Source organism: Stenella coeruleoalba, assembly GCF_951394435.1.
Source record: "Stenella coeruleoalba genome assembly, chromosome: 14".
NCBI lineage: Eukaryota > Metazoa > Chordata > Mammalia > Artiodactyla > Delphinidae > Stenella > Stenella coeruleoalba.
Genome location: NC_137160.1, coordinates 13,889,667 through 13,917,070, shown reverse-complemented (window position 1 = coordinate 13,917,070; position 27,404 = coordinate 13,889,667). Strand labels below are relative to the sequence as shown.

Genomic DNA, 27,404 nt, shown 5'->3' with positions numbered 1-27,404 from the left:
GTGTCCGCGGATGGGATTTATTATTGCAAATATGCACAAGCAATGGTATTTTTTAAAATCCTCATGTCATGCATCTCCTTGTCTCCCACAAAGCTTGTGTCGACTAAGTGCTCTCATCTGCTCTGGTTTCTTCTACCCAAGGAAGAAAGGGTCCCTCCCCAACCCCGGCTGACCCTTCACCCCTGGTTCTTCACAGCTGGCGTGGTCCCCCGGGAAAAGACTTCACATCCCTGCTGGCTCCATCGCCCCAAAGTCCCGTCCCTTATTTGTGTCTTGACCAAGCAGACCCCAAACCCCACTCCCTGAAGGTTCTGCTTCAGGACGTCACTCTTCTTTCTCTACCTTCTTTTAAGGATGTGGAAAGAAGAGTTCTTTTAAGGTTCACCAAGAAAGAAAAAGGGTCAAAGTCCTATCTCCCTATCAGCATGTCTGTAGACCTCACTTCTTCAGATCCGAGAAAGAGAAAAAAGTGAAGCCAAAGTGAGGGACCACCTCCATCCGAGGCAAAAAGGTCCAGTTTAAATTGAGCGCCCACTGCCTTTCCTTATCGGTGCCTCCCGCCTCACTGTGATGCTCACCTTACTCCTCCCACCACTCCCAGGGTCCCTCCCACCACACCACCCTCAAGTCTTAGCCTACCTGCCCAGATCACGTTACAGCTTGTGGTCGTCTTTTTCACCTTCCCTCCATCGGACCTGCACCTGCTTCTCAGAGGGGCTAAACGAAACCTGATTCACAGGATTAGCTACTATACCCTTACAGAGGTGAATGGGTTATCCTACCCAAGGGCACTCACATTTTAGCAAAGGACTCATGGATATAAAACCCAAAAGGAACAGCAAAAAGAACGAATTTATACTGATTGTCTATGTACCAGCTCCAGCTCTCAGATACATCATTTAACTTCTCTGGGCCTGCCTCTGATTCCTACCTCAGACTACCGTTCTGAGAATTAGTGAGGTGACATATACATAACACTGAAAACAGCACCCGGCACCCTTGCAAGGGCTCCGTGCACATCAGTTATCAGTATTAACCTTCACAGCAGTGACCCTTCGAGACAGGTACTGCTGGCCTCATCTTCAATGAGGACACGGAGTGATTTGCTCAGGATCACAAGGCTAATACATAAGTAGCAGAGGAGGAATACAGCCCTCAGCCCACTGAGTAACCAGTTCATGCTGTCTTCTCCATACCACAAGGAATGAATCTCTAATGGTAAAGCCAAGGACACTGCAGGCCAGCAGAGTGAAAGTGCATTAGCGGGTCCTGTGGTATGCTGATGGCGCCCCATCAGAAGGAAAGGCTGGACGGCTGGGGTGCGCATCGAGTGATTCCTGGAGCACGACTGGGGTTGAACAGGATGTTATGTTCTATCAGGGCTGATTCAAGGCCTACCTCTGAACTGCAGAGACCTCGGTCTATCATTTCACCTCATTTAGTCTCAGGTTTTCCCGACTATAAAATGGGAACAAATTTACTCGGGAGGTGGTAAGCTTCTGACACCGGGACGTGTTCATGGTAAAAGGTAAAACTTGTCATGAGAGAGGTTCCAGAAAAGGATCCTGCAGTCAGGAGGGCAGCAAACCTGATGTTGGTTACTCCCAACATTCAGAATGGGGAGTTCATGGAACAGGCTAGAGATGAACAATGTTTATTTAAAAAACTTAATACCAGAGCCAAAAAATATTGCTAATGACCTTGATACTATCTGGTTAAAAACTCTGAATGAACTCTGGGCAGTCTGGTTTCTGATCTCCAAAACAGGATCCATAATTAGGCCCCCTTCCTCTCTGGCTTGTCCTACATTCGAAAAGCATTGGCTATTCTACTAAAGTGGACTTCCCTCAAAATAACCTCACTATTCTCTACTTCCACATAATTTCAGCAGCTACTCTTTGCACTATAATCTCTGGATGAATTTCTGGTATAGAAACAAAATAGCCACAATAAGATAAATTACAACTCTATTGTGACCAGAGCACAGAGTGACTGAGATTAAAACTCTAAAACTTTTAGCATTTCATTTTTAATATTATGTTCATTGAAGACGCTTATTGTCAGTATATTTTGTTTCTGATAGCAATTACTTTTTATCGGTACTTTCCAATACTGCAAAGTTTTGAAAGATCACTGTATTATAATGAACTGATGTACCAATGCTACTACTGAGTTTCCATCCTGGTTCTGCCACTTGACAGCATAATCTAGAGCAAGCTGCTAGACCTCTCCGTGCCTCAGTTTGGTCATCCAAAAAATGGGGACAAAAACCTACTTCTAAATTATTGTAAGAATTACATTGGATGACTATGTCGAGTTTTACAAGATGCTTTGGATTTAGTGACTGCCAAGGACATATCAGCAATTTTTTTTCACTTATAAAATTGTGAGACCAATGTAAAGATATTTAATACTTAAAATTTTACCCCAAATTTTGCAATCTCCATACTTAAAAACTGGCAGGCCTTACCTCTTACAGCACTGCGGCTAACACCACCACTTGCTTTTCTTCTGCCAACGTACTAAACTCCCATTACTCAAAAGTTAGTTATGAACGTCAGCCCACCTAAAATTCTCTGAAAGCTCTTTCTCCATAACCCAGAGGAAGTGGACTTGTTTTCTGAGAAAATGCAACAGGCCAGAGCCCAGGACAGCAGATTCTAGCTGAGATTGTATTGGTAAACAAACATCAAGAAAGGAAAATTAAAGCTGCTTTACTCCCCAAAGTATTTTCCTAATCTATCTTAATAAGCATAGTTTCATTCTGTTTACTCACAACCATTTTTCATACATTACTAAATGAATTTTGTCTGATTAAGTTAATTTTAGAAACATTAAAAACTAATTTCAGGTTTCTACTTCTGTTTTTACCCATTTGGACTCTGAGTATATTTTGGTTCCTGAAAACCTAACCCAACATCTTACCTTAAAACCAAAGGCAAAACTACATGGCAATGTGCCCCGACACTATCTCCTTGCAGCCACCGCTCAACACCACAGTAAGAAAAGAATCAATCAAGGTAGTCAATATGTCTTTTGAATAGTAGACAAATATAAACACAGTCAAAGGTGGTAACTAACATGACACTTCTGATTACAGATACAAGATTTAGCTGTCAAGATGCAGTGGCCCCAACGAGGAAAGGAAACTTTCTGACACTACAGCCCTTCATCAACCAGGACCACCAAGATACCATATCTGAAAAACAGTGTGGGAAATACAAAAAAAGCATTAGATCTCTGCAGTCCTCAAGGAGATTAAAAACTAGTGAGAGATGTAACAGTTCACGCTAACATTTACTGGTGAAAAAAGTAATAAGCTAGGTCCCTGCAATGCAAAGATGAATAGGTGGGCTCAGCCCTGATCTGCCCTTGGCCAGCAGCTGGCTGTCCCCAGGACCTACATTAAGGTCTGCGACACATAGGAGGCAGCAAAGGCCACTTTCAGCTGTGATTATTGGGGATTCAGTGATGGGATCTGAGCAGGGAATTAAAGAAAGAGTTATGATTTGAATAGAAGGGCAGAGGAAGAGGGAGCAGGCTGGCCGGTCCCGAGCACATCTAGGGGCTGGTGAGTGAACCGGCTTAGATGAGGAGAGGGTCTTCCAACCAGGTTCCCAATATTCCAGGCAGGGTCCCATAGGGAGCACTTCTCATGCATGGTCCGTAAAGCATTTCAAATCTAGAAGAAATCATAACCAATTTAGGAGCAACAAATAGAAATCGAGCTACACGATAACGTGAAGTCACATACCACTTTTAGTGTTCGATACGTGAAGTCTCCTCTGCTCCAGATAATTTTTTTCTTTGTTCCTACCATTCTTTTTACCTATGTCCTTTCACAGCCAGCCCTCGAGAGGTTCTCTCTGGGTAACACAGTTCAAAACTCAGACTCATAATGACCACCTGGATGTGCATTACTCTCGAAAAAACAGCTCTGACCTCGCTACTAACTGCATTTCCAAAGTGAACTCTTGATTTCTCCCAAATCTGGTCCTACCTCCACAATTTTATATTTGTTACCACTATTCACCCAGTAGCTCAGACGTGAAAACCTGTTTACTTCTCACCTCTCATTCAATCCGTCTCCAAAATTCTAACTTTGTCTCAGAAACGCTTCTTGCTTTCATTCACCCTTTCCATTCCTGTGGCCTCCCCCCTGGAGTCCAAGTCTTCCCCACATCTTCTCTGGACCCCGACTGGCCTCCCCACCTTTGTCCTTTCCTGCCCCGATCCATACCGACTGCTGCCAGGTTAAGCTTCTGAAAGCACGGTTTCACATCCACATCCTTTCCTGCCCCTACACCATCAATGGCTTCCTGCAGAATAAATGCCAAAGTCCCCCTCCCACCCACCATTCTAATCCTTTTCCTACAAGTCCTGCTCAAATGCTCCAGGCTTCAGGCAGAAAGCATTTTTTGTTGTCCAGAAGACAAGATCCACCCTCCCTTACCACCTTGCTGCTGCAGAAATGCCACTCCAGATGTCCAGATGACTACCTACCCTTCCAGGGCACTGGCAAATGCTACTTCTTCCATGAAGCCATTCTAAACCCTCTAGCAGGAAGTCATCTTTCCCCCTCTGAACTCCAAGGCCACTTCATCCAACACCACCTGGCACTTGAGTTCCTTGTGTCCATGTGTCCTTATTCCTACAGAGGTAACCTCCTAAAGGAGCATCTCTATATAAAAATAATCAAACCAACGTGCTAAATTAGCACTTTCTTACAAGGAAGCGTTGTGTCAAGAGTTATGGAAGACACAAGGCCATCAGCTGACAGCTTAGTAGGGAATTATGCTCAATCCATGCAAAAATAAAGCAATAATATCACGAACTCTTTTTAATCATCATATACAAATGTTAGTTGAAGTCATAAAAATACAGGATATCTCAGACAAAGTGAGTCTCCTTAACAGAATGAAAAATCTGAGGCAGCATACTGCAGTGGCTTATATCATAACCTCTGGAGCCAGTCATGGCTGGGTTCTAATCCCAGCTCTGGCATTACTTATTTTGTGATCTTGGGCAAATCATTTAGCCTCTCTGTGCCTCAAGTTCTTGTAAATGGAGAAATCAAAATAGAGATATTAGTAGTACCTTCCCCTTAAGACTATTGTGATAATGACGCACAATCTGTATGCAAAACACTTAGAGCCTGGCACGTAACTAGTGTCATCCATATTAGCTACTCTTATTCTTATGCAAATGTTTTATCTGGGGGAAAAAAAAAACACAGAAGGATCAGATATTTGGTAGTTAAATGCCAGCAGGATTTTTTCTAGAAAGAGAGACTTTACCATCTTAAAATCCTGAGGCCAGATTTGTTCTATTTGCTGACAGGGAGTCTGACAGGTAAGGTAAAATTCACCGGGGGTGGCTCTTTGTACAATGGACTGAACGCTGTGCAAATGGGGCAGGCACCGAGACCACTGACTCAAACACAAAGCTTTCAGCCAACGAAGGGCTCACCCACAATCAGCCATTGTCTCCCACAAACAACCCCTCTGTTGTCATCCAGATGAGTGCCAAATGAAACCGTTTGACTTACGAGTTGCGGACAGTGGCCCTGCGTAGACACAACCACAAATCCAATTAACTGCTGCAAAGGAAATCTTGCACTAGGCATTGAATTTGGTCTGAGAAGCAAGCTTTGGGGTTCAGCTTTTTAAGGGACACTAACCCACATCATTCAGCTGGACTAAGCATATAGGAGTCCGGTTTAAAGCCCATCACATCATATACAGCAATTTATTTGTTAATGGTGTGGGGAAGAGCTGTGACTGTAGGGTATCAACATCTGTCATTTTCCCCCCAAAATATGAAAACGCATTAAACATAAATTACCACAGATATCTCAACCTGAACTTGCGTTGCAGACTCATATTCATACACAGTGAAGCGAGAACCGCTGGGACATTCGATGTTTTATTAACTTTTTACTAAAAGCATTTATAGCTCAGAGCTGCCTGTTATTCACAGCTCAGAATTATTAAAGTGGTGGAACAGCAAATTCACATTTATCATCCTCTTATTTCCTGATAAATTTGAGAAATTAAAAGAATTATAGCAATAAGACTGATGCTACCTACACAAGAACAAACAAATAAACAAACTCTCTCTTTTGCCGTGGTTAGAATGTCTGATTTTACTCACTGCCTGGAATACTGGGCATGGCTGCTTCAGCAAAGTCCCTTCTTTCCAAGCGTCAGGGAAGGTTAGGGAAGGTAGACTGACTGCCAAAATACATACCCCCAAATCTCACTGGCCTAACGCATGTGGTTTAATTTCTTCACATTGCATCTCAATGCAACTTGGTAAGGAAGGCTCTGCTCCACAAGGTCATTCAGGACCAGGGGTCCTTCCACCCCGTGACTCCATCATACCCCAGGGCTTCATAGTTCTCCCCGGCACACCCCTGCAGCTGGCCAGCAGACCAGAAAGAGAGTAGATATGCAAAAGGACCCCCACTCTTAACTGCCTCTCATTTCCACACACAACCTTTCATGAGAACCAATCTCATGGCTCCAGCTAGATACAGAAAGTAGTCCAATACAGTGGTTGTCAACTGCGGGCAATTTTGACTCTCAAGAGGCAGGTGGCAATGTCTGGAGACATCTCTGATTGTTATAGCTGGGTAACTGGCATCTAGTGGGTAGAGTCCAGGGAAGCTCCTAAACGTCCCCCAGTGCACAGGACAGTCTCCCCACAAGAAAAAATTAACCAGCCCCAAATGGCAATATTGCCGAGACTTTGGTAAGCATCTAGCCAGTCTCCACAGTCGCACATACGTCAATGCTCAGATCCACCACCATTTCCCACTACCATACACTCTAATCAATCCCAGCAAATCCACGTATCGATAGTCTGTTCGTTCATTTGCTTGTTCGTTCCTCCATTCATTCATCCAAGCTCCAGGCTCCTAAACAAGACAAGGTCTTACAAGTCAAAGACTTCACAGTGGAGCAGGGGAGGCAAGTATATGTAGATTATCAGACATGGGGGTAAGTGGGATTTAAAAGAACAAATGGAAGGGCAATGAATTCAGGCTGAGAGAGTTGGAGGAGAAGCCATAGGGAAAGTGGAATAGGAAAGACGTCTCGAAGGAAGCATATACTCATGGCTTTCCATCGAAATGTTGTGGGGGTTTTTTTGCAGGGCGGTGGAGAAGAAAAAGGTGGTTCCAGGAAAAGGAAACTGTACAAACAAAGGAATAACAATATGAAAGGATATGATTTATTCCCTTTTTGTTTAGGGGAAGAAATAGGAACTAGGGGAGGAGGGGTAGTAAAAAACGCTATTTGGTTCAAACATTTTTTAGCAGTGTGCTCGTGAAAGTCTTAAGCTCCCAGCCACACACACTGGCTTTCAGTCAAGTGGCCCTTTGAGAAACAATTCACACCACCAGGCTTCATAGAAATTTGTTAGCACAGGGCAAAGCCCGGGTAATAGCTGGAAATCTCACTGCAAATTTCCCAACAGGACCTGTCACAGAGTCTTTCAAACCATGCTACCTCAGAGCCAACATGAAACTGATTCAGGCAGATGGTTGCCCAAATGCATCCATCTTTGTTCCCCAAAGACAGGACCGTGCAGAAGTCAGATCTCTTCCTAAATTATGTCACACTGAACCTGTTGGGTTAAAAAAGAAAAGCTTTTGCTTCTTCCGATCTTCTTCCAGTTGTGAATGTAGCTCCCAGGCTGTGGTTAAGAGCACAGACTGCCCGGGTTCAGATCCTGGCTCTGGCATAAATTCACTGTGTGACCTTGAAGAAGTTACCTAAGTTTCCAGGATCTCCTGCCTCCCAGATAATGTGCTTAAAGCTCTTAGCACTGAACCTGAAGCATATAATAAACACTGTCTCTATCTTTGTACCACAGCCATCTCCTCTGCCCCCCAAAATTGTCTTTTGGTTGTCATAAAATTCATTGTGGAATCTGACACAGTTGGGAAGGGAAATATCTGATGAACTTTCATGTTGTTTTGTAGAATATTACTAATAGCGACTTCAGTTTGCTTGGGCCAGATGCTATTAATTACAAACCAACATCACCATGTAAACAACGGTGGTTCTTAATTTTGAAGCTAAAATTAAAATTTTTAAAATACCATACTCCGACACAATTATTACCCCCATCATTCTCTTTACTCACGCTTCCTCCCTCAAATTGATGCCTCTCTCTCTCTCTAACTCTTATTTTCACTGTGATCTGCTTTGGGAAAACAGTGTATCTAGTTGTTAAGTACTATAGATTATATCGAACGACACTAATCACCTAGCACTAAAAAGCCTCATAAAAGGAAGAAATTTGTTTCTTTACAAGTCGGAATCTCGAAGGAGAAGTTAAAACGAGGGAAGCAGCCTCCAGAACCCGGAGAAGAGTCAGTCTGTTCCGAACTGCTTCCTCCTATGGTGAGGGGGAGACATCTAGGGTCTTAGGCTAAGTCAAGTCCCATCCACCTTTACGAAAAGTGGAAACAAAATTGCATGGCAATGCCTTTTGCAGTAAGTCAAGAACAAGGAATAAAACAAAAGTCAAGCCAACCAGAAGAACTAGGCTGAATCACGCTTAGGCTTCAAAATTGATTATCGCTGCCCTCCTAATTTACAAGGAATTCTAAATTGTCTGGACAGGGTCTCCTTCAATTTCCATTGCAGACTGGACTTGATCCCAAGAGAATGCTATTTTAAGGAGCACATTAAAGAGAGGGTTCGGCATCTTCATGGACAGATTTCAACAAGTAAGGTATAATAAGTCTGGAGTGAAGTCTGTCGTGTTCTTTTCAACTTCTCAGTAAAGACATTTTTCCTTGTACGTCAATGAACTCCTTGTAGGGAAGTACGACCGCCCTGAGATGCAATTCTCAAAAACTTTATTTATTATTTTGATATAAACTCAAGGCGTATGAACAATAAATTTTTGATAGCTCTGACTCCACTGTTGGAAAAAAAAAAAAGTAAACTATGGACTCTGCAAAGAAACACTCTCTTTGAACTAATATTTAGTATTTTGTGTATAGAAATAAAGGCAATTTAGTAAATCAATTCTGTTTACCCGAAAGATTCCCCTTCCGTAGATAAGCTATTTACCTTCTTCTTAGGTGAAGTAAGAACCCATGAAGAAATCTGGCTTGTCAGGAACATAAAAGAATATGATTTCTCAGCGTACATAATGATGACATGGGAATCTGATGCGAAGGGTGATGTAAATGTCTGGCAGTTGCCCTCAGGTGCTCTGTGCATGAGATTTAGAGAACTGGCAACCAGCAAACTAATTACTGTTTCTGGCAACTTGCTGCAGGTCCTACCATCCCTGGATAAACAGTTAACACTTCTCAGGAAGAAACAGAAGACAAAAGATTACCATTTGAAGCCTCAGCTAAAGACTAGAAAAATCTGTGGCTTATCTAAGAGCCTTATAGGTTGCCATCTGTGTTCATAACGAAGGTTCAGGAGGAGGGAACGCTGGCAACTGGGAGCCCGGCTCTGGACATCTCCACCCAGCAGAATGGAGCCAGGCCTGGTCCCCTTCCCAGCCCCCATTTGGAATTAACAGACTCAGCAGGAAATCCCTCCCACACCTTTGGGAGGAAAGCACTGAGCACTGTGTACACAAGCGCCCCCATCACAGCCCACACTACCGTCACGTTTACAACACGGGCACGTTCCAGAAACATCCTAGCTGCAACCAAAAGACAAGGCAACCCATCTGCTGGTGTCGTGTGGTTTCACCGAGAAGAAAAAAACACAAGTCGAGAAGGGCCTAAGCTCCTACATGAATACACTTCGGATATCAGCACAAGGAATCTGCTTGCAACAAGAGCAGATCTGGGTTTACACACTTTCAAATTAGGTATCAAAGGCCCAGGCTCAAATCCAGCCTGAACTGGAACCCAGCTCTCAAAGCTATTTCTGAAGATTAAATTGATTCTAGCCTTCCTTCAACAAATATTTACTGAATGTCTACTATGTACCAAGTTCCATTCAACAGCCCTACCAGGCATAGCAAATACCACTGTCTAGGGGAAACTTTTTAAAGACTCCATTAACTTTATATTTTGCATTGTACAGTCTAGTTTTTGTGCCTTTATTAAAGAGCTCTCTTCTTTAAAATAATACTAATACTAATAAAGATTCCATCCAAAAAGCAGATTCAAATATAGATTGACAGCCACACTGCCTTCTCCAGTCTTATCCTGCCCCATTCTCTCCTGCCTCCTGTCTTACGATGGCTGTGCCTCTAACGATGTGAAATGTCTACAAAGCCTGCTTCAGGATGCGAACAACAATCATAGAACAAGGACAGGACCCCTAAGTAGGGTGACCAACCGGTCCCAGGTTTCCTGGGACTATTCTGGTTTTAAAATGGCAAGTCCCTCAACTCAGGTACCCTCTTAGGCCTGGACAAGCTGAGTCAGTGGGTCACCCTACCCCCAAGAAACCAGACCTCAGCAAAGGGAGGTACATTACTTCACTTGCCTGAGGGAAATGAGGCCCTAGGAGAAAGGCGCCTGGTGCCCTTTAAGGAAGGCCTGGGTTGCCCGTGGGCTGTCCTAGAACCTCACAGCTTCCTCCAGCTTCCTCCTGAGAAGGCCTATCCTTTTAAAATGCCACACCATTTAAGCTTTACAAAGACTTTCCAATGACAAGACTCCAATGACACGACATACAGAAGAAATCTTCACATAAATGCCGCAGGCTGGAGTTATTTGGATGTGGGTATTTCCTTGGCTAGTTTAAGAGCTCCTTCAGTTTAGACCATAACTATTGACCCCAAGATTTCCAGAATCCAGCACCAAGACTGGTGGATGGTAAATACTACATAAAATGGACGATAATAATAGTTGCCATTACGCAGGGCTTGTGATGTGTAGGACAACACACGAAGCACCTTATATAAATGATCTCACACTCACAATAACTCAGTGAGGTTGATTGACCTCCATTTTCCAGAGGAAGAAACCAAGGCTCAGTCAGACCTTATTTACTCAAGGTCATTATGACAAAGCTCATGTTTGAACCCAACCCATCTTGCTTCAAAAGTTCCATGTTTTCAACCATTCAACTGAATTAGGTTCAAGTAAGGTGAGCATATATAGTGAGGCATCAAGAACTGAGAGAGGAGAGTATCAGATACATTTCTTTTATTCTCTCCACTTTCAGTGTCGCCATTGCAAGAAAAAAAAAAAAAAGGCAGAAGAAGCCAAATCAATTATGAGTTAAGCTCGTACATTAAGCTAAGGCAAGGTAGGGATTTTAGTTAGAATTGGGCAGAACTGTGCCTGGCAAACAGTAGGCACTCAATATTTGAATAAATGTAATGAATACAATTGCATACCTAATATGAGTTTTAAGTTATTGATGCTCAGTGTTTCAAAGGCTATTTTAGCCACCACCATAGGTGAATAGATGAACTCCTACCTGAAGCTCCTGAAGGGTTAGTGTGATGGGGCAGGAATACATGGACAGGTACTTACCCCAGTTAAGGATGGCTGGCACTCTACCTGCATGGTAGAGATCTACCCTCCTGCTCTCCAACCACTTTCAGTTTCATTTAACCTGAAAGGAAGCAATCTGCAAACCTACAGAGCGACACAACTGCAAAAGAACATCACACCAAATACTTTGTTTCTGAGACATTTATCTCTCAGCTCCATTCATTACCTGTCAAACTGAGAACATTATTTTAATGTTAATATATTCCTGGTCATTTTCTCCAAGCAGCTGAACACATTTCCTCTTTCATAATAACACTATCCATAATGATCGAGCATTCCGAGGGCTAAAGAAGACTTTCTATCCTGTGAATTATTCCAAGATCAAAAGAAGTGAGGTAAACCAGATGTCCCTCCCAAAGGCATTTATGGCCAGAAGTTAATTAGGAAGGGAGGGGTGGTAGCCATTTGTGGGGAACTGTCACCCACTCATGTCAAACCCAAACAGCACCATCTGCTCCCTGAGTTTGTTGGCTGGCTTGGTGGAGTGTAGAGTTCTGATGCTGCTTACTGTATGTCCCCAGGAAGAGGGGTTTTTTGTTTGCTTTGTTATTGTTTTGGAAGAATCAGCCCAATTCAAGTTGAAAAACAGGCCACCAGTGACAATTCATTTTGTTAGAATGATGACCCTCTATGAGAATGTTCACCTCCCAACCACTGGTATGCACACTGCAGCCTGGCAACCCTAATCTGATTCAACATTTACTCATTATTAATGCAAGTAGGGGAAGCTCTTAAAAATAATTTTCTCTCTTCTTAACTTCAATTCCACAGGCCCAAAGCATGTATAATTCCCTTACCACAGTAAGTCAAAATCATTTCTGTGTTATCAATGATCGAGTATGTACGGAGCCCTTAATTTGTACAAACGTGGTAGGGAATATAAAATAAGGTCAAACCTCATCCAGCCTTCATCTTTAAGGAACTTGCAAGAGAACCGAGATCCTGCTATTTTCATCTCTACATCTACCAGCCTGCAGGCCCCTTGCAAAGAACTGTACGCCTTACCCTCTCCCCCAGCTGAGCAATGACTTGTGATATGTGGTTTGATGACAAAAGACACCCTGGGACATCTTGTCAACACACCTCCTGTTACATGAACTAGCTTTAGTGGGTTTCTATTCTTTGCAATTAAACAGAAAAAGACACTTCAATCTTACGTGATAATACAGGACAATCTAATGATAAGTGCCCTTTGTAGAATGAATGTTGAGTGAAATGAGAGAGGTAATTTTGACAGAGAACTGTGGAGGCGTCGAGGATTGCTATGAGCTAAAATGATGGAGTTAAGTTTTTTAGGAGAGTTAAGAGCTGAGTCACACCTTTAATGATGGGGTATCATGAGGCACAGGAGACTGTAGGCCACAGAATATTCCAGGATTAAGAAATAGGGCCATGCAAAGAATTTTGGGGGACTAATGGGCTAACCATCCCAGCTAATGTTGTGTTTTAAAGTCATGCAGAGCAAAAGTCAAAGCTGGACAGGAAGCTGGGGCTGGGAAAGCCAGGAATGAGAGAAATAAGGTTCTCAGCTAAGATGTGGCAGTGGGGATGGAAATCAAGGAAGATGTGGGAACTGTCACTAAAGATGCTGAGTTCACTATTTACAACAGCCAGGACACGGAAACAGCCGAAGTGTCCATCGACAGATGAACGGATAAAGAAGATGTGGCACATATATACAATGGAGTATTATTCAGCCATGAAAAGGAACGAAACTGAGTTATTTGTAGTGAGGTGGATGGACCTAGAGTCTATCATACAGAGTGAAGTAAGTCAGAAAAACAAATACCGCATACTAACACACATATATGGAATCTTAAAAAAAAAATGGTTCTGAAGAACCTACGGGCAGGACAGGAATAAAGACGCAGACGTAGAGGATGGACTTGAGGACACGGGGAGGGGGAAGGGTAAGCTGGGATGAAGTGAGAGAGTGGCATGGACATATATACACTACCAAACGTAAAACAGATAGCTAGTGGGAAGCAGCCGCATAGCACAGGGAGATCAGCTGGGTGCTTTGTGACCACCTAGAGGGGTGGGATAGGGAGGGTGGGAGGGAGGGGACATGGGGATATATGTATACATATAGCTGATTCACTTTGTTATACAGCAGAAACTAACGCACCATTGTAAAGCAATTATACTCCAATAAAGATGTTAAAAGAAATAAAAAATTTAAAAAATAAAGATGATCAGTTAATCTGTTAATAAGCGGAACACCAACGTGAATAATAATGGCCCCTATTTCCACAGTATCTATTTCCACAGTATCTCTCTCCTCTCAGTGAGGAGCACATTACATGTGATTATCTGGACTTATTAATGGAAAGTGAGGCAGAAAAGTTACACTTCCTTGACAGGTAGGAGTAAGATGGGGATGGGGGAGCAGAAAGAGAAAACACAAGCACAGAATACTGCGTTCGGAGACTCCATTTCCTCACGACTTCTTCTCCACCAGCAGCACATCTGCATTTGATCAATCCCTTCCCTGGGGAAGTCTGCTCCCCCAGGAAGCCTATATGATGTTACAATAATAACCTTTACCATGCAGGATGTTGCAATGAGTTTCATCCATGCAGGAATTAATAAATCAAGTGGTGAATAAGGCATCCTTTCCTACTCAGCCCCTTGACTCCCAGCAGCTCACAGGTACCACACCCACCCGCCCCCTCCCCGCCCCCCGACACACACACACACACACACACACACACACACACACACACACAACTCCACAAGGAATGTGCTCCAAGGCCTGTGCAGCCACATCAGGTCTCCGGCAGGAAATCCCAGGCCTCGAGAGCTACCCAAAGGAAATGCAAATCACGTATACACGACTTGAGGCCTCCCTCCTGAACTCTCACAATGACAGTAAGTCAACTGGAAATAGAAAATCCTTAACCATAAAACAAGTACTTGTTTTATCCTGGAACATACAGTGTAGCTCCCAAAGCCCTGAGGGAAGGATCAGGAAAACCAACACGTTCCTTGCTTCCGGCTTCCACGACATTGCAACCACGTCATTGCGACTGGCAGTGCCAGGAACCACGTTCCCTCCACAGGGGTCTTCTACCTAGATGGCCAACTTCACTATGAAAGTAAAACGGTAGGAACTCAGAGGCCCAACAAAATCTAGGCATGTATTTTGGAGCTTCCCAAAGATATTTCAAGACCAGTCCCTCCGGGCTTCATTTTCTCCCTCTCAGTCTGCGCCTCGCCCTGAATTAGTACCTGGAGGTCTTGGATGGGCTGCATCTGATCTCTCTGCCGGTTTCTCAGCTGCTCATCTCCACCTCAGAACTCCTACGGGTGCAATACTTTGTCACTCAAGGAAAGCTGGACTAGGGGGCAGCCTCTGGACTCTTAGGCCAACACTGAGGTCCTCTGGTCACTGACTCAGGAGCTAGCAGTCAGCTTACCATATCACCTGCCTACGGAGAGCTGTCTGTAAAAACGACTTCAACAAGGTGATTACTGACCCAGAAGCCATACTCTTGTTCAATTCCATACTTATGCTAAAGGTATATATCAAATCCTAGACGTTCTAATCCATGCACGCATTTATAACAAAGATTATTTGCGTGACCAGCACTCTGCACAGCAAAATCTCTCAACAAGCCACCAGCCGCTTAATCCACAGCCCCTCACAATGACTATGCCACAGAACCCAACTATTTTTAGGGAGGGTGCAGAAAGGGAGGCTTTAAAACTTACCACCCTCATAGCCACCATGGTTGCTGATGAAAGTTTGAATGCCCCAGAACTCTCAGGTGTTCTATTAGCCCTATGACCAGAAAATACCTCTTGTCCAAATTCCTTTTTCTAATATCAAAGCAGTAAGAGGAAGATCTAGACTACCCCACACACCCCCTGCCCCCTCTTGGTCTTATCTGCCGTATTGGCTGAAGGAGGCCACATCCTGGGTGACGCTAGGCCCACCGTTGCTTTTTCTACCCTTGGCTGCTCAAACAAACTCAGGAAGTCTTAGACAAGAGGCAGACAGCGAGGGAGAGGAAGTGTGTAAGCAATCCCTCTCTATTATATAATGCTAAGCACAGAACCTCCTAGAACCAGCCTTGGAAACATTCCTGGCCTATCACGTCAGAACAAAGAACTACTCAAAACAGGCAAAAAGAGAAAATAATTATCATTTTTTATTTGATGACCGGTGTGAGGTCATATTAGCAAATATAATAGGAACATACTAATAAAGAACAGGTTGGAGTACGACCAGATTCTTTAAGCGACGTATCATTTGTTCATTCAATCCATACTCGTATAACACTCAATGTGCTAATAAGCTAGACCCCGTAGGAACACACTAGACCACACCACTTGTGGAAGGTCATTAGTGCTACTCACCTATATCCGGTTTTCCCTTTTTCAGTACAAGAAATAGCAGATTGTCGTTAAACGGGGTCATAGGACTAGTCTGGTGAAGCAACATAAGTCACTTCAGGGTCAGATCATGTCATTTTGGAGCAAGATCCCCTGGAGCTTCCTCTCCCATGCTGCAGTGATCCTGTGACCTTGATCTGCAGTGATCTTGTGACCTTGATCACACGTCAAGATCACACCCCCACCAATTTGGGTCGTTGCATGACTACGATGAGCAGGGCCCACTTGCTGACTGTGTTGGACACACAGTGTGGGAAAGAAAGAAACCGGGCCACTGAGACCCGGAGGTTATTTGTTATGGCAGAATAACCTAACCTATCTTGCTGATACATCACTGCTTAAAAAAGAGAGAGATCTGCAAACGTCCCCCTCCCATCTGTTTTCTAATTCAGAAAAGCAGAATTTATTTCAAAATTCAAGTGCAGCAGGGCCTGAATAATGCCTTGAAATGTAGAGGGTGCCAACAGGATAGACAGATCTAAACAACTCTGAGAGAATAAGGAATGAAAACAGAATAACCTCTCCACAATGGTGAAATCTACCCATTCATGTGGAATTCAGCTGCGGAGTTTAAAGACTATGAAGAGAAGGTCGCCTTCTGACAACAGGTGCAGACATTGGCGAAGCAGTGAGCACCCTAATGAAAGAGGCGTTCAAGTGGAGGCGGGATGATCATAGGCTGCCTCCTCAGAAGTCCAGTACCCCCTCTTTGCTCCCCTCTCTCTAGCGCCCACTGCACCTAATTAGTCAGGTCTTCATTTCTCCATCCCCCCAGAAGCTCTGGAAGGCGCTTCGCCTTTGTGTCTCCACACTCCGCCCCAGCCTGCCCCTTGGCAGTGATCAGAGAGCCCAGTGCCTATCAGGAGCTCCATAAACATCTGCCAAATGAATTAAATGAACACTGTAGAAAGGACTCGGCTCTGGCGGAAAAAGTCAGTCTCATCACCTCTAGGGCTCCTCCAACCTAAAACTAAAACACACTACTGCCGACATCTGGGAGTGGGGAGCATCCACCTAAAAGAACAAATTAAACATCAGTACAACACTTGATTAGGATTTATTACTAGGCACAATTGAAAACCACATTGAAAGCTAACTCTGTGCTACGGCTATCTTTGTTCTTGGACATGCATTTACATGTTCAGGCAGCTGTTTTCCCATGTGGAATTTTGTGGGTGAGGTATTTATTTTTTCTATTTAAAACACACACACACACACCCTTTGTTTCTATTGCATTATTACACTCCCTATTATCCCATCACGGAGCTTCCCCTCTTGCACAGCACACACCCTGCATTACTGCTGACATAAAAACCACTTGTCAAAATACCTCTACCTTAGCCCCACTACAAGGCTGATCTTTCCAAAGCACTGGTCTTTGTTTCAGCTGGGACAGGTTGATAACTCATCTACTTTTCCTGGTGATACATGAATGCTCTGAGTCGAAGAATAAATGCCAGCATCACTGATGTTTTGTTAAAAGTCACGTTTCCAAACAAAACTACCCTAGAAGGGAATGACAAATCTTTCAAGTTTTAAAATTTTATTTTTTAAGGGATTTGGGGGAAAAAATGGTGAAGGGAGAATCTGCCCCAGATACCATGCTGTTGCTATAGTGCAAGAGACAGCACACTGGCCTCTGGTCCTCAGCCGTCCCTTCTTCCTGCAAAATAAAACTTGAGTCTATGTCCATACACATCCTTCTTCCCTGCTTCTCGTGTAGGACACCATGACTCTGCGCTCTAGGAGACAACACCAACACCAGGTGTCCTGATCCATCTGAAGGGTAGGCTTTCACTGAGCTTTATCAAGATAACCCCAGACCTGGTTAGGCTGCCATCAAAACAGAACTATCCTTGGAATGAAAAGAATAATAGGCCAGAGTTTTTGGAAAAGAACCAACACCTAAAGATAAAATGCAGACTGAGGGCCTAATGGTTCATGGCTATATAAATGGAAGCTTAACTGAAGCTCCATTTTCTGCTCCCCCAACTGTCCTCCCTCCCACCTCCCAGTAACTTACTTCTGCACGTCCTTCTTGATATTTCAAACACTATTACAATAAAGCGGGGGGGGGGGGGGGGAAGAGAGACAGTGTTTCATAAGAAGGTGAACAATTAGGACATTTGACCAATACCTTTTCAACAAATGATATCCCATCTACAGACTGAAGCCAAAATGTATTACTACAGATAAGAAAGCAGACACAAATCCAAACCCCACGTTCAGATACAACTGCCTATGTGTGGATTATATCAAATTCCCCTCAAAGGGAACCAGGTGGAATTTATACAACCCCAAACGCAGCCTGCCCTCAATGACTTCTTCAAAAGGAAGGTTTCAAGTCTTTTGCAATTTCTTTCTTTGAATCAGGAGTTTCAGCAGCCCCTTCTGCTCCAAACAGATAGGAATGGATGGTGTGAGGCAGAAACCACCCAAATACCCCCCTGCAAACGCCCGTTGACCTGAATGACCCAGAGACACCCAGGAGGCTACCCAGGTTAGCGGTGGTTACCTGAATCTGTCACCGAGTCCCTTTCACCCCCTTCTGCGTGATGACATCAAGTGGAAATGGTACGCGTTTGGGAGGCAAGAGGCTGACAAGCAGGAAGCACAACTGAGCCTGAGCTTTGTTCAGCCTGCAGTGAAATACATGCAGTAAGGGTTAGATAGGCGCAGCAGAGAAACCCAAATGACCTCCCGGGCAGAGCAGCGGTGGTGGCGTGGGTGCACTGGGGGGAGGTGGAGGAAGGCGGCGGAGGTGTGGCGGGCTGGCGGGCCGCCGAGGGGCGTAACGCTTCCTAATCGTCTCCGCGGGACAAACAACGACCTCCCCGGACTCCTCTGCAGTCTCCCACGCCCCTAAGTTATCCTCTGGTTGTAGAGCCTCCACTGGCAACGGTAATCCCTCAGAAAGAAAGAAAAACGAGAAGGCATAGCATAGCACCGTGGAACACAAGCAAAATATACTAGGTAAACCCGGTTATGTGGGAACGCGGGGCGCCCAGTCACGCGCCCAAAGAGACACACCAGCGCTGCGTTCGCGAGCATCCTTCTTTCCGTCGCCCCTGTCCGCCACCTCATCAAGTCCCGGTCACTCTGTTTTGCCGATTTCTCTACTCTCTCCAAAACCTTGCGGCGCCGCCCCCAGCCTAGGCGGGATTGGGGACCGCCGCCTCCGGAGCAGCGTCCCACGAGTCCAGCCTGCTTTGTGCTGCCGCTGCCCTCCCAGGAGCGAGCGCCCCGGACGCGTGGGTGCGCACAAAAGACCCCCAACATCTATCCCTCCACTAAGCCCTCTCCTCCCCGGAGGGGCCCGGGGACCGCAGAGACAACTTCCGGGGGGGCGGAAGCGCTCGACAGAGGCCCTGCCAGGGGCCCATCCCGGGGGGGCGCGCGCGGCGCGGGCACGAGACCGGCTCCCTCGGACAGGAGCTCCAGAGGGCATCCGAGGACTCGGCGGAGCCGCCGATAGCGCCGCTCCCGAGACCCAGCCGCGGGCGCAGCTCTGCCGGCGTTCGGGAGAGACGCAACTCCAGGGGCCCCCTCCCGCGCGCTCCCGGGCTGCCTCGCCGCGCCCCGGGCCCCGTTCCCCGCGACCCCTGCGGCCCCGCCACCCCGCTCTCCACAGTCCAAAAGGTGCCCCCTCTACCCGCCAGGCGGCACCTCCCCTTTCCAGCTTCCCTAGTTCCGGGCGCGGCCGCCGCGGGGGCGCAGACATCCCTTCGCGCTCCTCTCGCCGCCTGCGACCCAGGAGGAACAGAGCCGAGAAACCGAAACTCACCGACCTCTCTCCGCAGCGGGCTCCGGCGCTCCCTACAGAAGCGGCGACGGCGGCGGCGGCAGCGGCAGCAGCAGCATCGCCGCCCGGGGGTCCCGGCGCGCCCGTCACCCGCTCGGCCAGACGCGCGCCGAGGGCTGCGGGGCGGGCGCGGGGAGCGCGGCGGCGGCGGCGCCTGCAGCCCCAGCTCCCTGCTCGGACCCTCAGGAGGCGCCCCACCTGCCCGGCCGCCCTCCGCGCTCGCAGTCGAACACCGCCGCCAGGCGCTCGGCTAGGAGCGGGAGCTTTTTGTGTCACCGCCCAGACTCGGGCACCAAAAGGGGTGGGGGCGAGAGGCCGGGCTCCGCTCCCCGCGGCACCGCCCCTCCCCGGCGGCTCCACCTCCCACGCCCCTTCCCTCCCACCTCCCCGCTGGTCCAGGACTTCAGTCTGTCAGTCCCAAATCGCAAACCACTCACGGGCTGAGGAGCCGCCCACCCTCCCCCGCGCGCTCCCTCGGCCTTGCCTCCAAGTGCCCGACCTCGGCCGGGACCTCGACGTTGTCCCCTCCACGGCGCGCGAGTGGGACCCGAGCTGGAATCAGGTGTGAAAGGAGGCCGAGCTCGGCCGGCAGGAGGGCGGGTCTGAGGTAGGGGCAGAGGCCGGCGGGGACCAGTCTGCAGCTCGGGACCTGGGGACCGAGCGAGGGGGGAGTCGAGATCGTCACGTTTCCAGAAACTGCCCTGGGTCCGCGTCACCGCTGGTACTTTCTGGCTGCCCCTAAGAGTTCATGTGGTCCAGGCAGGGCGGGGTCCTGCTTTGGTGGAGGGGAGGATGCGTCCGAAGAAGCCTGAATGACACTCCACCACCTGGTTCCCTAGGATGGGGTGCAGGGAGCAGGAACAGGGAGGGGCCAGTCCTGAGGGTTACATGTCAGTGCGAATCCCCGGGACCTCGGGGCCCACCCTATTCTCCACCCTGAAACCGAACTCCTACCTTAGGGACATGCTTAGAATGTCTAGTTCCTCCGAGAAAATCTAGGCGTGGCTCTTGTGTTAACTGCAGAATAGCAGAATGGAGGAGGGAGGTCGCTGGTAGAGGGTGGTGTCCATGCTCTCTGTTGCCTTTTTAAAGGATTTCTTTGCAGAACGGAAACCCAAAAGTCTGTTCTATGACTCTAGTAAAGTGAAGCCTGCCAACTTTCCTGGATCTCCAGCACCAGGGTTCAACTGAGTGGTCCCTAGTCATCCAGCAGAGCGGGCAGCCTTTCTGGGCTGCCAGAATGGAGCTGTCTTTATGTCCCTACAGTCTTGTCCACAAGAAAAGAACTCCCATTCTAACCTCTCCCAATAGCTCATGTAAATGCTTCTGCCAAGATTACGAGATGGAAGCCCCATGAACCACGCTATGTGACCTACTAAAATTCAAAGTGTACTCAAGGGACCCTTCTTGTCCCTCAGATAAAAACCTGTTAATAGTGTTCCCAAATGTGCGGTCACTCAGCACATACAGAAATCAGTCACCAAGAAACATAAAGCTTGATGGGTATCAGGCTTTTCTAGGATCCCAAATAAAATGTTCACCTGGCTGACCCATGTCCTTTTGCTCCCTGAAGTTATATCCTCTATTGTACACCTGGCAGGAAGGAAAGCGGTATGTCTGCTTTAAAAGCAGACATATATTCTTGGAGTAGAAAACTTCAGGAGTCTTATTTTCAGGCTCAACTTCAGGAACCAAAAAAAATTCTTTTCCTTGTTGTTGTTGTTCTTTTAATGAGAAGCTAATAAGAGTATTGAAAACTCTGATATTGACCAGGAGCTTTGAATAGGATGATGAGTTACAACACACCAAGATTTTACTAGAAAAGTTTAGCCTAGAAATATTATTATACAAGAGTGATTTTAAAGACTACATTGAGGAAGCTACTTTCAGGGATCGCTAATTATTACAAAATGTTTAAAATCTTTTTCAGCTGCTTTCCAAACAATTCTTTGGGAGGATTCAAGCATTCAGCATGGTGTTGGGTAAACTCTAACACCCTTAGTCATTCATTCCCCCTGACTGGTATTTTAATTCACAACCACATCACGGGTGTTCTGCCTTCTGTCCAGTCTTGTAAAGCTGTCACACAGAGAAGGTTAATTTAGTGGGGCAGACCGGGATACGCAGCTCTTAAGATGAGTTGGGGGCCAGCGCCGGGGCAGGCAGCCACGGTTTGAGTCAGGAGAGGCACAGGCAACTACATGTCGAAAAGGACTCTTCAGTGAGACACTTCCAGGATCAAGGCAGTTAGGAGCAGGCAGTGTTGAGAAGCGCACGCTGGCAGGCAGCATGGTCAAAGCTTCAGGAAGGCATAACGCTCCAGACTGAGGCACTGTGCCCATGTGTGGGAGGGAGGGAGACGAGATCAAGGCAGCACCCCAGGTCTTGAAGAACCAGGCTTATCAGGATGGGGCCCCCGGCACTGGGGAGTAAGATAGGATCAGATAGTCCTTAGTTCCTTCAACAAATATTCCTTGAGTGTGGACTCTGTACCTGGACCGTGGCCCTAGAGTTAGAACAGAGAAGGAAACAGACCCACATCCCTACCCTCACAGAACTTTACATCCTAATGGAGGAAGCCGGGAATACACAAGATAATAAATAAGAGAAAGAAACTGTGTGCTGGGGAGGGAAAGGGAAGGAAAGAGGGGAAAATCAAGCAGGGAGGGGTGTTGTGAAGACTTTGTATTGGATGGAAGCTGAGATTTTAGTTTGGTGGCCAGGGAGGGCCCCCTGAGAAGGTGCCTTTTGAGGGGAGAGCTGAAGAGGGAGAGACTTCCTGCCATCAGACAGGATGTGTGTGAGGGGGAGGGCTCTAATATCCCCACTCCACTCCCCTGGGCTGAGTCAAGGTACTGGGACTGGGTTACAAGGTTAGTCAGACCAGTAACATTTATTGATGCATAGTCACTTGAGGTTGAATGAAAGCTGCTTAAATCCAGGCAGGGATGAGTTCTTATTCATCTTTGTACCCACAGCATCAAGCATAGGTATCCCATAAATGTTTATCGAGCTGAACCCTTAAATCTCCTAGAACACGGGGTGGGGCTGAGATAAATGTGACCCCATGATTCCCAGGACTGCCCTTCTATCGGGATGTCACTTCCACAAAACAATGTGATAATCTTTTGTTATCACTTTTCGTGACTGTGTTCTTGATCTTCGAGGGCAGAGATTATATTTCAACTTGTTCCCTGAGCACCTAAGATGCTAAGAGGGAGGGAGAGAAGGAGGAAATACAGGAGAGAGGCAGAGTCAGAGGAGAATGAGGATAGGGAAACACACAAACCCTGCCAGGTGCTTAAGACCCCTAAAGACCTTAATCCAGCCCAATAATGAGCATGAGTTTTCTGTTTAACATGTTTGAGTTTTACATATTAAAACTGCATCTTGAAACTGAACTATGGTGATAGTCGTACACTTAAAACAAGTGGATTTTATGGTACATAAATTATACCTAAATAAAGCTGTTTAAAAGCATTGAAGTAGGAGCTGCATTTAGACAGCTTTCATGTGCTGTGAATAACCCAGAGGCAGATTTAACCAAACACATTATCATCCTTCCTAATAGGTGTTTAAACCAAATAGATTTGTATGAAATAGTAGGAAAAAATATATATTGGTCCACGCCCCCAGTTCCTGGCCCAGAGCTCCTAAAACCCTTGTCATTTTCTCAGTGATAAGTACACTAGAAGCATCTTTTATTCTAATATTTGGTCTTTGATGCTGGTTCCTGACATCAAGGTGATAGAAATGTCTTTTGTTCTAATGAGGTCACCCTGGGTAGGCTCCTGGATGGGGGCTGGTCACCAGAAAGACCAAGATCAGAAGCTTGGAATTTTCAGCCCCACTCCATATTCCCCCAAAGAGGGGAGAGAGGCTAGAAGTGCAATTACGGATCGATCATGTCTCTGTGATGAATCCTCCATAAAAATCCCAAAAGTACAGGGTTCAGAGAGCTTCCAGTTGGTGAGCACGTTGGGGTGCTGGAGAGGGATGGCCTGCAGAGGGCATGGACGCTCCTCGCCCCTTCCCACATACCTCGCCCTATGCATGTCTTCCATCTGGATGTTCAGCTGTATCCTTTATTGTACCCTTTTATAATAAACTGGTAAACAGTAAGTAAACGGTGTCCCTGAGTTCTGTGAGCTGCTCTAGCAAATTAATCAAACCTACGGCGGGAATCTCTGATTTAGAGCTGACTGGTCAGAAGCACAGGGGACAATCTGGACTTCTGATTGGCGTCTGAAGTTGGGGGCTGTGCAGTCTTCTAGGACTGAATCCCTCACCTTTGGGATCTGACGTTATCTCCAGGTAACTCCAGTTCTCCAGTGTCAGATCTGAGTTAAATCATAAAGCCACCCAGCTGCCTTATGGTGTCACAGAGAATTACTTACCTTGGGGAAAAACCCCACACATTTGGTGACCGGAAGTGTCAGAAGTGAAGTATTATATGTGAAAGTAAAGGAGAAACAACCAGGAGAAAGAGTGAATTTTTCTTTCTCAATTTGCAAATTTACTTTTTCCCTTATGTGATTTTTTTGCCACCTTAAAGTACACATAGTCTTTTTAAAAGTGTAAAAAACGGTCTTCAAGTACATATAGTCTAAGATAGTTTACTGTTAGCGATTGCTAAAGATAGTGCACATTTCAAGACTGGTTTTTATTTGGGGGCCCTACGTAAACCAATCTCAACAGACTAATTATTCCAGTAAGGTGTTCTCTAAGTGAGAGAGCTACTATATTTGAAACAGTGTCTAATCTCTTACCTATTTAGAGCCAGGTACTATCTATGGACAATGCAGCCTCATCCGGAACAAAATAACTGAAGGATTCTGTAAACTCCAAAGGATTTCATAAGAACCATACCCAGATTGCTTTTCTAAAAGTGGCGATGGGTTGAACAAAGCCATCTTTTTTCTTAACCTCATCTTTAATATGTACAATACACATTCCAAAACTGTTGGTTAGAATTGTGTGGCCACAAGCAGGGATGACAGTCAACAGCTATAGGCACAGGCATCCGCCAATCAATTTGGATGATGACCATAAACAAGGTGGCCATTTTGGTGCGTCCTGGCTGAGTGTCAGCTTACAGTGTGATGCCATGGTCCTCTGGACACCCTCCTCAGCAGCAGGTATCTGCTGCTTTCTCATCACATTTGTACGGTTTGGGGTTGACTGAGACCCTCGCTCCCACCAGTAAGTTGCTAGTGTCTTTGCTGTAAGCTTGGCGGAAGGAAATCATTATAAACTGAATTCTCTTCCTTGTACAATCAATATGAGACACTGTTCTCACTGACTAATGGGTTGGAGTGGCCACAGCTGATCAGCCAGGAGAGGATTGGAAAGCGTAGCTCCTTTCTTACACCCTTGTGTGTCACCTCCGTCTTCTGTCCTATCCTCTCTCCCTCCACAGCACGTCCACCTTCTATCACCCGTGCCATTCCTGCTGCCTCCCCTGCCTTTCCTTTCCATCAGCTGTCAGGTTCCTGGCATCCATTGGGCTCCTCCCCTCGCTTGGCCACTACACCTGCTGCTCCGGCGGCCAGTTAGGGCAAAAGTGCAGCTTTGAGAAAAAAGGGAAAAAGAATGAGGATGTTCTATCACCATTTGTCGAGACCCAGGTCTGGATCCGAGGCCTTGTCCTATGGGTCCCCGAAACTGGCTCCAGACTCTCCAGGATCCATTCTTCTGTACTCCGTCCCTAGCCTTCATCTTGCCCAAGTTGACCTGGCACCCCATACCTGCTCCAGGTCCAGACCTGGCTTCACCCACCCTCTTCTTCCCACTGTCTCTGTTCTCAGCCACCTCCTGCCCTAATCATTCAAACTCAGAGGAACCAAACATCTGTTTCTGTGCTTCTGGATCCAGAGGACCAAGTCAGAGCACCCCCTAGTGGTCAGGAGAAGTGGCACCCTTGACACCCCCCAGAGGTCAGACCTTCAGAGGTCAGTGAAGGATGATGCCAAATAGGACGTTCTTCACATACTTCCTACCTCTTCCGGCTTTAATGTATTTCCTCTGCTGTTACTTCCCTCTCTTCCCAGTGGGTGGAGTGTGCTGGCGGGGTTCCTGGAGTAAAGGACCCCCTACCAGATCCTAAACCTTCTCCTTCACTCTCTTCTGACACCTCCTCCGTTTCACAGTGTCCACAGCAGTTTGACAAGGTCACATATTCGTCTGTTTTAAAGAGCACAGATTATTCTGCCACAGGGCGGGGGAACTACAGGATATCAATCGAGTCCAAAATCAGTAAATACCTATAATCCCTTTTTTGTCAGTGCACGGTTATTGAGCCTGTGTGCAGCTGGTGTCGCTGACCATTTTCCACTCATCCTTAAAAGAACGTTAGCAGCAGTGTGAATGTCTCCACTTTACAGATGAGGACACTGAGGCCTAGACAATTTAAGCACTTTGCCCAACTTAACATGACCAGTAAATGGTGAATGTAAACTTGACCCAGGTCTGTAGAACCCAAAGCACCTCCCGTGAATCTCTGCACCAAGACTCCTCCCATCAACCAGCATCAAGACAATCCCTTTGATTTGGTTTAAAGGCATCTGTCTCTTCCAAGCTTCCCCTGTTGTAGCTCAGGGTTAGCAAGTGGCTTCTAAGCCTCACTGTGGCTCACAATCCTGCAGGGCCCCAAGTGTCCCCCAAGATTTCAAGCAGATCCGCTCTTTCTTATCCTTACCCACACCATTTCTTTGTGCAGTTACATGACCTATGTTTATCATTGTAATCCCCAAAGATTTAGTGCTTTCAAGGTTTCCAAGGGTGTTTACATCACTGCCTCTCACCCTGACCCTCTGTCCCTTCAAAGCTCACTCAAATTTCTCCAACCAGATTCATTTTTACCATCTGTGCATGAAACCCTGTGAAGCCCTCAAGGTACAAATCCTTTCTTTGTCCCCCATTTCCTGTTAGTAGTAAATAGGCTTCATTCACCCTCCTACACCTTCCAGAGTTCCAAAGAGCAGATTCAAACAGTTGCTAATCAGAGAGGGGAAGGAATGCAGAAACAAAGGAGGAACAATCAAGAAACAATAGTGCATGGATGGGGCAGGGTCCTGGTGCCTCCTCAAGGAATATACATAACAATATCTCTGATCTCTTCGGCAGGAACTAGGCCCTCCACCCAGGTGGAGGATGGTAATTTCCAGGCTGAGCACAGGATTCCTGAAACACCACCCTCTTCCCCCCCCACCAACCAGTCAGAGCAAAGTCACACACCCTGCAGCCCTCACCCCAAATTTTGCCTATAAAAACTTCTCCCCCCAGTACCATCGGGGAGTTCAGGGTTTTTGACACAAGCCACCCGTTCTCCTTGCCTGGCCCTGCAGTAAACCTTTCTCTGCTCCAGACTCAGATGTTTCGGTTTATTTGGCCTCACTCCGCATCCAGCACATGAACTTGCATTCAGCAACATGCACTCTTAGGACCCATTGGTTATTCATACAGCGCGCCCCACAGCACCATGCAGAATAGAGAGCCCATGCCCTGCACACAGTCAGGGCTTAATAAATGTTCAAAACGACCAAACAGGAGTTTCTTTTGTCCATTCCAGATTCCTGCTCCCTACAACCCCTGTCAGGGGATTTTCTCTACGTTTTTACTTAACAAATCAGTTACAACCCCATTACTCCAGCTTAGCCAGAGTGGGATTTAGGGTTATTTCCAAATCCATTTAAAATAAAGAGTTTG

The 27,404-nt window shown here is 46.3% G+C and overlaps 1 protein-coding gene across 5 annotated transcripts in view; it reads right to left on the bottom strand.

The window, feature by feature from the left end:
- Nucleotides 1-19,961, bottom strand: part of RNF152 (ring finger protein 152) — an 81,744-nt gene extending 61,783 nt beyond the window's left edge. The window contains exons 1-2 of one of the 5 annotated variants that reach the window (XM_079942507.1): nucleotides 19,680-19,961; nucleotides 18,411-18,534 (exon numbers count right to left, since the gene is read on the bottom strand). The gene's annotated coding sequence lies outside the window, so the exon portion shown is untranslated. Of the gene's footprint in view, nucleotides 1-18,410; nucleotides 19,517-19,679 lie in introns of those variants that run through there. The other 4 variants (XM_079942508.1, XM_079942510.1, XM_079942511.1 and 1 more) reach the window with 4 other exon arrangements.
- Nucleotides 19,962-27,404: the final 7,443 nt, after the last annotated feature.